General features: G+C 41.2%; 1 long non-coding RNA gene across 1 annotated transcript; it reads left to right on the forward strand.

Annotated features, from left to right (window-relative positions):
- Positions 1-2,794: 2,794 nt before the first annotated feature.
- On the forward strand, positions 2,795-8,005 carry LOC122998642. The gene is made up of 2 exons (XR_006407458.1): positions 2,795-3,679; positions 7,553-8,005. It is a non-coding gene; the product is annotated as an uncharacterized LOC122998642 (long non-coding RNA).
- Positions 8,006-8,825: the final 820 nt, after the last annotated feature.

Below are 8,825 nucleotides of genomic sequence, written 5' to 3' on the forward strand. Positions count from 1 at the left end.
TCTGAGATACCATTTATGACACAAACCCGTCAAACCTCGGAACCACATCTTGATATGCGAGGAATGCGAGTACCCTTCACAAAAAAAAAAAAAGTAAATAAATCAAAGCGCCAAGACAACCCTCGCCTGCCTGCACATACCAAACGGGCACTTAGTTTCAAAGTAGCGCTGCCCACCATGGCCTGCATACTTTCATATACCGTGCTCCCTTTCTCCTCGGGGCCTGAGGTGAATGTGGCCTTTGAGAGTGGAGGGAAAGCAAACATGTAGCCGGCAGCTCTCGCCTGGGAAAAGAACATCCAAACTGAGTGGGCTGTCTTCAGAGCAACAGCCTGAGCAAACAACCTGAGAGGGCTTCATGAGAGTGGGGGGGCCGCTGGGTGACTGAGGGTCTTCATGGAGCCAGCTGGGGTCCTACCTTTCATACAACAGAGGCTCTTTTACATTTTCAGGCTGCCATCGAAGTGAGAGATGATGAGATATGATCCCGAATGACATTTGAAAAACACAAAATCTACAAAATGATTGATAGCGCATAACCGAAATGAATTAAAGTGCCCCTCTGCAGCTTCACTTGGCAGCAGAAGTGAAGTGTTTGGGAAATTTAAATTTCAATATCTAGAAATTCATGCAGCACACTGCATGCGCACCATCCTGCCAGTCTGTGAAACTTTATATCAAAGGTTGGGGTTTGATTGCATTTTATAGAATCTGAATCCAGTATCGAACCTGCTTCTCAAATCTCTTATCAAATCTATTTTGGGTATATATTGTGACTGCAACCCTACGGACTGCTTTTCTACATAAATATATGAAATAGATGCAAAATGCTGGAAAAATAGTCTTTAAGAATAAAAAGCACACAAACATACACATTCAACTGGTGAATTTGCCTCAATAGTGATGTTTGGTTGAGTTCTAGTTTGCAGAGAGCACATTACAGAGCCAAAAGTTTCATCTCAGCCTTGGTCAAATTACATACTGCATTAATAATACAGCTGACTTGAGTCATCATTTTTTTAAAAAATAATAAAACTTCAGGCAATTATTTCATTTTAACTAAAATGAGTTTTTAAATTAAAGTTTTACCTTTTGTCTTGGGCAGAGGATCGTGAATCAGTTTTCATGCCATGTGGGGACTCAGTGGAATTAGGTCAATACCTCATTATGTGATGGGGCCTACCTGATGAGGCAGCTGGATTCGTGAGATCACAATCCATCTTCGTCAGGCTTCAAGTTAGGTGCTTGTGTCCGAACTACAGCGGTTCGGACCACTCAGCGTCCTATGAGGAACTACTGGCAGCTACGGGCATGGTTTAGGTGTAACAGCAGCAAGAAGTGACTGTTTGTTTGAAAACAAATATGGCGGCTCCTTAGGGGAGGTTAGCTTAGATGCTGCTATAGCATCAGTTATATAAGAACTAGCTAGCTCCACTGACTTGCTTGCTAGCTTCCAAAATTCCTCAGATTAGGGCTTGTTGTTTTGTTTCCTCTTCAGCACTCTCCTACTACGTCATATGATCTGATTATATCATATTTATCTGACTGGTTGAAGTGAGCCCATGATAGACAGTATTTTTTTGAAAGTGCCTGCCCTTTTCCAAACAGTTTCCAACATGATTTCTCAGATGGTTTTTTGTGTAACAAATCATCTGGTGTGTCAGGTTACATTTTAGGCGCCAACCCATAATTCACACAACTGCCGAAAACATTTTTCCTAACATAAAAAATAGTGATTTCACACTATCTGACTGAACAATCTGTGCTGTTTTGCTCATGAAAACAAAAGCAGCTGCATTCTGGATATGTGTACGATGTTAATAAAGGTACAAAGAAATAACAGACTCTGTAAATAGTATCATTCCTCATTTTGCCTATCAATGACCAAATGGAGAGGTTTAAATGTGGAGAAATGTGGCTGTGAGTGGTAGTGGGGGGTTTACTGGCTTGTTTATCCAGCGTCCCCAGTCGTGACTACTGTTCACACAGCCAGGATCAGAGCCCGCAAATCAGGGCTTTGAGTGTTTAGCCCATGGATTAACTATTGTGCCCGGCCAGCACGATCACCCCCACACCCAGCTCACGGCCCACCCCGCCCGCTACACCAACCCCATGGTGGGCACCCAGCATCGAGGGGGGTCTAAGCCCAGTATTCACTAGGCATCTGAGAATAGGATGGCTGATTTGGGACCAAATAGTGTTATTAGTCCATTGAAGTTTATGTTAGGCCTTTTGAGATGCTTGCTGCTTTTCAGATGGCATCAGGTTCAGGAAGTTTAGATTGCAACTGGTCCAATTGGTGCCATTTTAAGAGGACGCTAAAGGGACTTCCAGTGACTTTACCCATCAAATTCAGTTTATTGTCATGGGGAGTACTATCAAGCCTCTGTATGTCTGGATGGAGCTTTCTTAAGTCTGAAAAAATAACCCTTGGGCTTGGAGACGTCACATTTTCAGTTGGGGTTATTTCTTGGGGAACAACAGACAGTGACTGCCCAGAGTCCCGGAGACATGTCACAGAAGCACTGGTGTTGTTCATCAAGAAATAGTTACAGCACATACAGCAACTGCCCTGAAACCACAACTTCTTCTTTTTATATTGCTCTTTGTGTACAGTAAACCAGACGAGCTGTTACCGCTTGCTTCCAGTCTTTATGCAAAGCACGACTAACCACCTACTGGTTCCAGCTCAATACTTGTATCAATGCACAAACATGAGAGCGGTATCGATCTTCTCATCTTGGCAAAAAAAAAGGGAATGAGCTTATTTCCCAAACTGTCAAACCGTCAAATTATTCCGTTAACAGAGAGCTTGTGTTATAAAATGCAAGCAAGGAGTGTGAAAGACACAGACAGTTCCCAGGCGGGGAGATTAAAGAAAGAAAGAAAGAAAGTCGAGTAGAGAAAGTGCATTCAGCGTGTTTAAGAGCTCGACTTAGATGGGAATATAAGTCAGGGTATCTCAGCCTTTGCTTCATCAATGTAGACCACTGTTTTTACAACCTGTTTCTCCCTGTGAGAGGTTTGATGGACAAATGTGGCCCTTCGGAAAGATAAATGATCAATTATGTTAAAACAAATGTCACACTGCATCAAATATCTGTTGATCAAATAATTTAATGTCGTCCAAAGCAATATATTTCTTTAAAAAAAAGTTAAACACTCACAATTGATGATCTGTAACTGTCTCTGGAATCAGTTATGACTTATTTTTATGACTTTTTCAATAATTCTGGAAATTCCTGAGATGAAAAAACAACTTTTGCACTTAGTTTAAGAACATGATTTAACACTGGAACTGAAGACATAGATTAAAAATGGAATTTTCGCAGTGTGTAAACATTTTGTACCAGTAGCCTCTGACACCAGTTAAACGTTTTTCAGCTTAAAAGACTTCTCTCCTCTCTTTACTGGAGAAGAATATCGCACTAATTCAAATTTTCATTGATTTCAGCGTGGTAACACTGTGCATCATCCTTTCACACAGCAGAGCGCCGATGCTCATGCCACATAGCTGCAGTGTCGAGGTGATGGCCTGCCTGAGTGCCGGGCCGGGGGCAAACAGATGGTCGACAACAGCCCAGGAGAGATGTCTTTGACCGGGCGGCAGCGCCAGGAGCTGCCAACAAAAAGCTCTCCAATCCAAGGCCCGGGGAGGGAACAATGGGCCAAATGCAGGGTGAGTCAGTTCTCATTCACTCAGCAGCTGGCTGTGAACCAACAGGTCCAAACACACAGCACTCCACACACACACACACACACAACAAGAGGAGACCTTACCACAACGAGGCCGAGTGGGAGAGCTTGTCGGCAAATGATCAAAATCATTAGAGAACCAATCAATGATGGTGTAATCCCAAACCTCTTTGTTGGCCTACGTTTTTGTTGTAGCACCTGTTTGTCACCTGAAGACTTTGATCACTCAGTCTCTTGTTTTTAGAAGGGCCTTCTCTGTTTTCTGACAGTGTGCACAGGTTCCTCTCACCTCTGATGTGTTGCACTTGAGAAACGTGTGGGGACTTTAATTTGAAGATTGCGGAAGCAGAAACACTTTTCTAGGTTTTAAAAAAAAATCGGAGAAATTCCATATTTTTCCCCATTTTGTCTCTAAAGGTAACGCAGAACAATGCCACTGTTGTTACACACATGTGGATGCATGAGACAGATTTGGCAAATATTGAATCAGTCCATTTAAATGCGGTTTGAATGAGAGTGGAAACCTCACAGGGCATGTTGAGTGTTCATTCCTGCCATATTTCATTCAGATTTTGATAATTATTTCTCCCGGGCAAAGAAAACTGCTAACAGAGTGTGTTACAGCGAGGGTTTAATTTCAGCTGCGCCTGTGTTTGCAACCCTCAACCACAACTGTGAAATACGCCAACATTTACAGGTCAGAGGTAGCAGTGGAAAGAGCCACCTTGTATATTTTAAAGGGACTGTGACGTGATTTATGCTGTACAGTCAGATGTGTTATAACCGCCCGTCTCCCTTTCTTGCTGTCTAATGACATTTCTGCCTATCTGCCCACCAGTCTGCCTGTCTGTCTGTCTCACCCTGTGCTAGACGAAGTAGACTGACTGAGCCCCTGTTAAACTTAATAGCTCTCCACAAGCACAGAAGCCCAGACAGGCTAACACCAATAAAACTCAAGCAAATTATATCAGAGAAAAAGAGGCACCGAGGAGTCATTTTGTTATTGGGTTTAGCATTCCTCAGCTTAGGAGAAGGACTCTTGCGTCACGCAGGAATAACTTTGGAACATTGTAAAAATGATGCAGAGTGTGGGCCTGAATATGCAAACGACTCTTAGCATGACTGTTGAGAGATTGTTGAGGTCTGGCTCCAACAACCTGAGAGGGTGAAAAGTGTCCTGGCAAAGCTCCTGTCCTCTTAGCCTGTGTCACACACCGTATCCCTCGGCAGGCTGCCATGATTAAACATCTGGCTGGTTACTTCACACCAAAATACAGTTTGCAAAAAGTGTGCAGAATGTGGAGGTGAAACTAGCATCACATTCATTGCCATGGAGACATATTGTAGCCTGCTCTCTTACACATTTTTAAAATGATCTGCATTGTTTGTTTACTTAAGAAAAAGGTTGTGGTTTTTGATTCTGAAATATTAGCCATGCATTTGCATGAACTGGTTTGAAGCGAATAATCTAGGCTACACAACGTATAGTTTTGTCAGAAGGTGGCAGTATAGGCTTCAATAATCTGCCTGTAAACAGAGTAGAAGAAGTAGAGGTTGCCAACCGGAAATAAAACAAATAGTTATATTGTGTTGATGAGAGAAAAATGGAGAGAGGTCTTCAGGAATTCATTTCAGAATGTCAGAAGACGCCAAGAGCAGAAACAGCTGATCAGTCATATGAGTTAAACGATTGCTACGTCATTATTTATTCGACAAACCATTTGCATGACCTTTTTTGTACATAAACTCTTTTTTGACGTTTCCAAAATCCACCTCAAGCGAGCCTAATTTTTTTTTTTTGCGAAATTGAGGACGTTTTTCGAATTTTGGTGTTTCCATGAAGCATTTCTAATGCAATTCTGCAAAAAATGTTAATGGTAACATGGCTATTGTCTGCTTATCTCACTTCTCTCTATACAGAGATGTTTATAGGTCCTAAAGTTTTTTTTAAAAATAACATTAATGAAAAACTTACCCTACTGGTTGTGCTTTAGGATATTTTGTTTGTCCAAATTCCTCACACAGCTTAATTAGGACATTAACATTATGCACGATTTACATCCAATGCCATGTTCAATGCAAAACCAGAGGCACCAGACTAACGCCTGGGACACACAGCCTGTGTGAACCTCAGCAGCACGTTGGTGTCGCTGAACTGCTGCGTCCCACACGCTTGCAACATCCACACAGACAGCGTTGCTGCTGCGGTGCTTCTGCTGCGGTGCTTCTGCTGCGGTGCTTCTGCTGCCAGCTCTATCTTTCTACATAGAGTTTGGCTTTGATAATGGCCATCAATAATGGCATGTTTCATATAATTTAATTATAAATTTCATTTATATTTAGTCAAGTATGTGCTCAATTGTTAAAAATAAATAATAATATGTGAGGTGAAAGTGGCTTTCTCTCTGTCGGGCATGGTGGGGTCTGGTTGGGGATACGTCTTTGTCAGCCACATACACTCCTCACACAGGATGTGTTTTTTTTATTCACTATATTAATCATTTCGCCAGTTAAACCACGCTGCCACCGCTCTAAGTGAGGGTGACCTGCAGTGGTGACACCTTCATGTCTGTGACATATTCTACAGATATGGACACTGAAACTATAGTGAAAGGTGTGATGTTGCTGGTGTGACGTCAATATGACTTTCAACAGATCATTTTCTCTATTTTTGCTGAACCGAATCTCTAGATGACGCCCACCATCCCCCCCGACATCATCCATCTGAGTTCAGTGTGATACAATGTGTAAATGTAGCACCTAATTAATTAGAAAAAAAAACATTGCCTGTGAACATAATCCAGGCAGCAATTATATTTGCCAATTCAACATGATTAGGAAAACAATTTAGTAGTATATATAAACCTAATTTCTAGGAGACAGGGTTGTCTTATCAATAACCATTTTATGGTTGCTATGCACGGCCGTTATAGGACGAAATAATTGTGTTGTGTTTGAACAAAAAAGGTTTTCCAGACTTGTCCAATATCAATTTTCTCTCTGAGGAATAAGATATCTTATCAAAAGAGATTTTGAAGTTCCAGTAGCAGACACGCTGCACCAAACACACCTCTCTGTGTGTGTTAAGACAATCTATGAGAGAAAATGAGTGGAAATGCTCTCACAATGATGCAGCAATCTTTGAAAGAAAGTAATTTTCAATCCAAGTCAACTGTAAAGTTAGAAAGAAATGAGTTGTAACTATAGTCTTATATAACGCCAGCAGGAATTTACTGCTATCAAACGTGCAGAGTTTCATATTATGACGCACATGGTTTGTCTCAGCTTCGTGCCGTCTGTGTGGATCCCAGTCTGGGTCCGACATTAGTCACTGATATAACAGACAAACACTGTACCAAGAGTGTTTATACAATCAAAGATAAGAATTTGAATGTCAGTGCTGCCACTATGAACTGTGGTTAACTCCAACAATGTAAATGTAGGACACATTCACAGCCGCTATTGGACCACTGTCTGTGCATAATGGGAGCTCACTGATCACTAAGACACAATACTCCGTCACTGCCTCTGCCAAGCAGTGTAAATATTTAGGGTCACCCGTCGCACAATGGAAAATGAAAGCCATGACATTCACTATGTGCATGTGTGTGTGTGTGTATAAGTGAGAGAGAGACTGAGCACTTCATGAGCATTTGCGTGTGTGTGCACCAAACGTAAGTGTGTGTGAGTGCACAAGCTTATACATTTTTTTTTTTGTGCGTGTGTGTGTACGTCTGTGTTTCTCAAATGCATCCGGCTCTGTGTGGACAGAAGCCAGCAGCACATACCTACAAGTGTTTGTGGGAAAACACAGATTCCCTTTTTTATTTTTTTTTATTTTTTTTTTATTTTTCAGTTCTTCCACCAGGCCGGGACTGTGACAGGAGGCAGAAAACCGTTATCTGTCTGATGTGGAAGCCGTGGCATTCAGGGCACCACATTAATCACTGCTGGAGAAAAGGCTCTCTGCTTAACATAAACACCATCCTCCAGAAACAGAGAGACTGAATGAACCAACACTTGCCTTTACTCTGTCACTCAGCCATCTCGCTCCTTTAATTCTCATTTTGACTCAGAGTTTTAGACCATTAGTTCTAGATCAAAAAGCATGTAAATTGACCACAGTTTCTTTTCCAAGTATCGTTAGGATGGGTTTTTACAGACAGATGGCATTATTTTAAGACACGAATTTGAGCTTTTTCATTACAAATGACTAAAGGTATTTACTGGTATTCCTCAGAATTGTATCATTGTCAAGGTGGATTAACATTTGGACCGTCATGCAACATTAAATCTCTCTACAGACTTATTATATTCGCACCTCTTCAATGCAAAGTGACCTATAATGCCTTTTTTGTGTTTGCAAGATATGTACAGTATATATGATTGTTTTTGACTATTATTACAGTTTAAACAAAGGTCACTCAATTTCTTGCTGCAAGGGACGTTGTTTTGTGCTGCAAATGTTATTTTAAAGTCATATTTTTAAGCCCATTTTTAATCAATTTTTCTATATAAAAAGCTAAATTAATAAGCTCTAGGGATATATTAGACCTTTAAATGCAAAGGAAGAAATTTATATTGTTGGCTCCAAGTTTACCAAAACATTTGGTAGATAGGAAAGGGGTAATTTGTTTTCACAGCCTGCACATGATACAGATACACATAATACACACCTTGGCACATATGCAAATATGCATGAATACACTTACTTTAACCTTAAAGAGTATATATATAGCTGCCCAAACATACTGGCAGTGGATTACACGACTGATATGTCCTATAAATCCTACTTATATGCAGCAAAATTTCCCATTTCCCTGGAAAGAGCAGATGTGATAACTGAAGGACAAGTGAAGCGATTGTGAAAAAATGCAACCAGAGGCACGGAAGGTTGAAAGGTTTGATATATTATAGCACATAAAACAGGTATGGGGGTATGGGCGCGGGAGGGGGTTCAGGAAGACAGAGGCAACTTTCAGAATAAAAAGGAATCCTGTGTTATTAGGAAACAGGTCAACACTAGGAGCATTTACAGGCACTTTGAAAAGAGCCTCAGAGACCTTGCGACGAAAGGAAAACTAGCTGGAGACATGGAGGGATAAATATAACTTTGTGTGTGTGGCCTG

This window comes from Thunnus albacares, chromosome 15 (assembly GCF_914725855.1).
Source record: "Thunnus albacares chromosome 15, fThuAlb1.1, whole genome shotgun sequence".
Taxonomy (NCBI): domain Eukaryota; kingdom Metazoa; phylum Chordata; class Actinopteri; order Scombriformes; family Scombridae; genus Thunnus; species Thunnus albacares.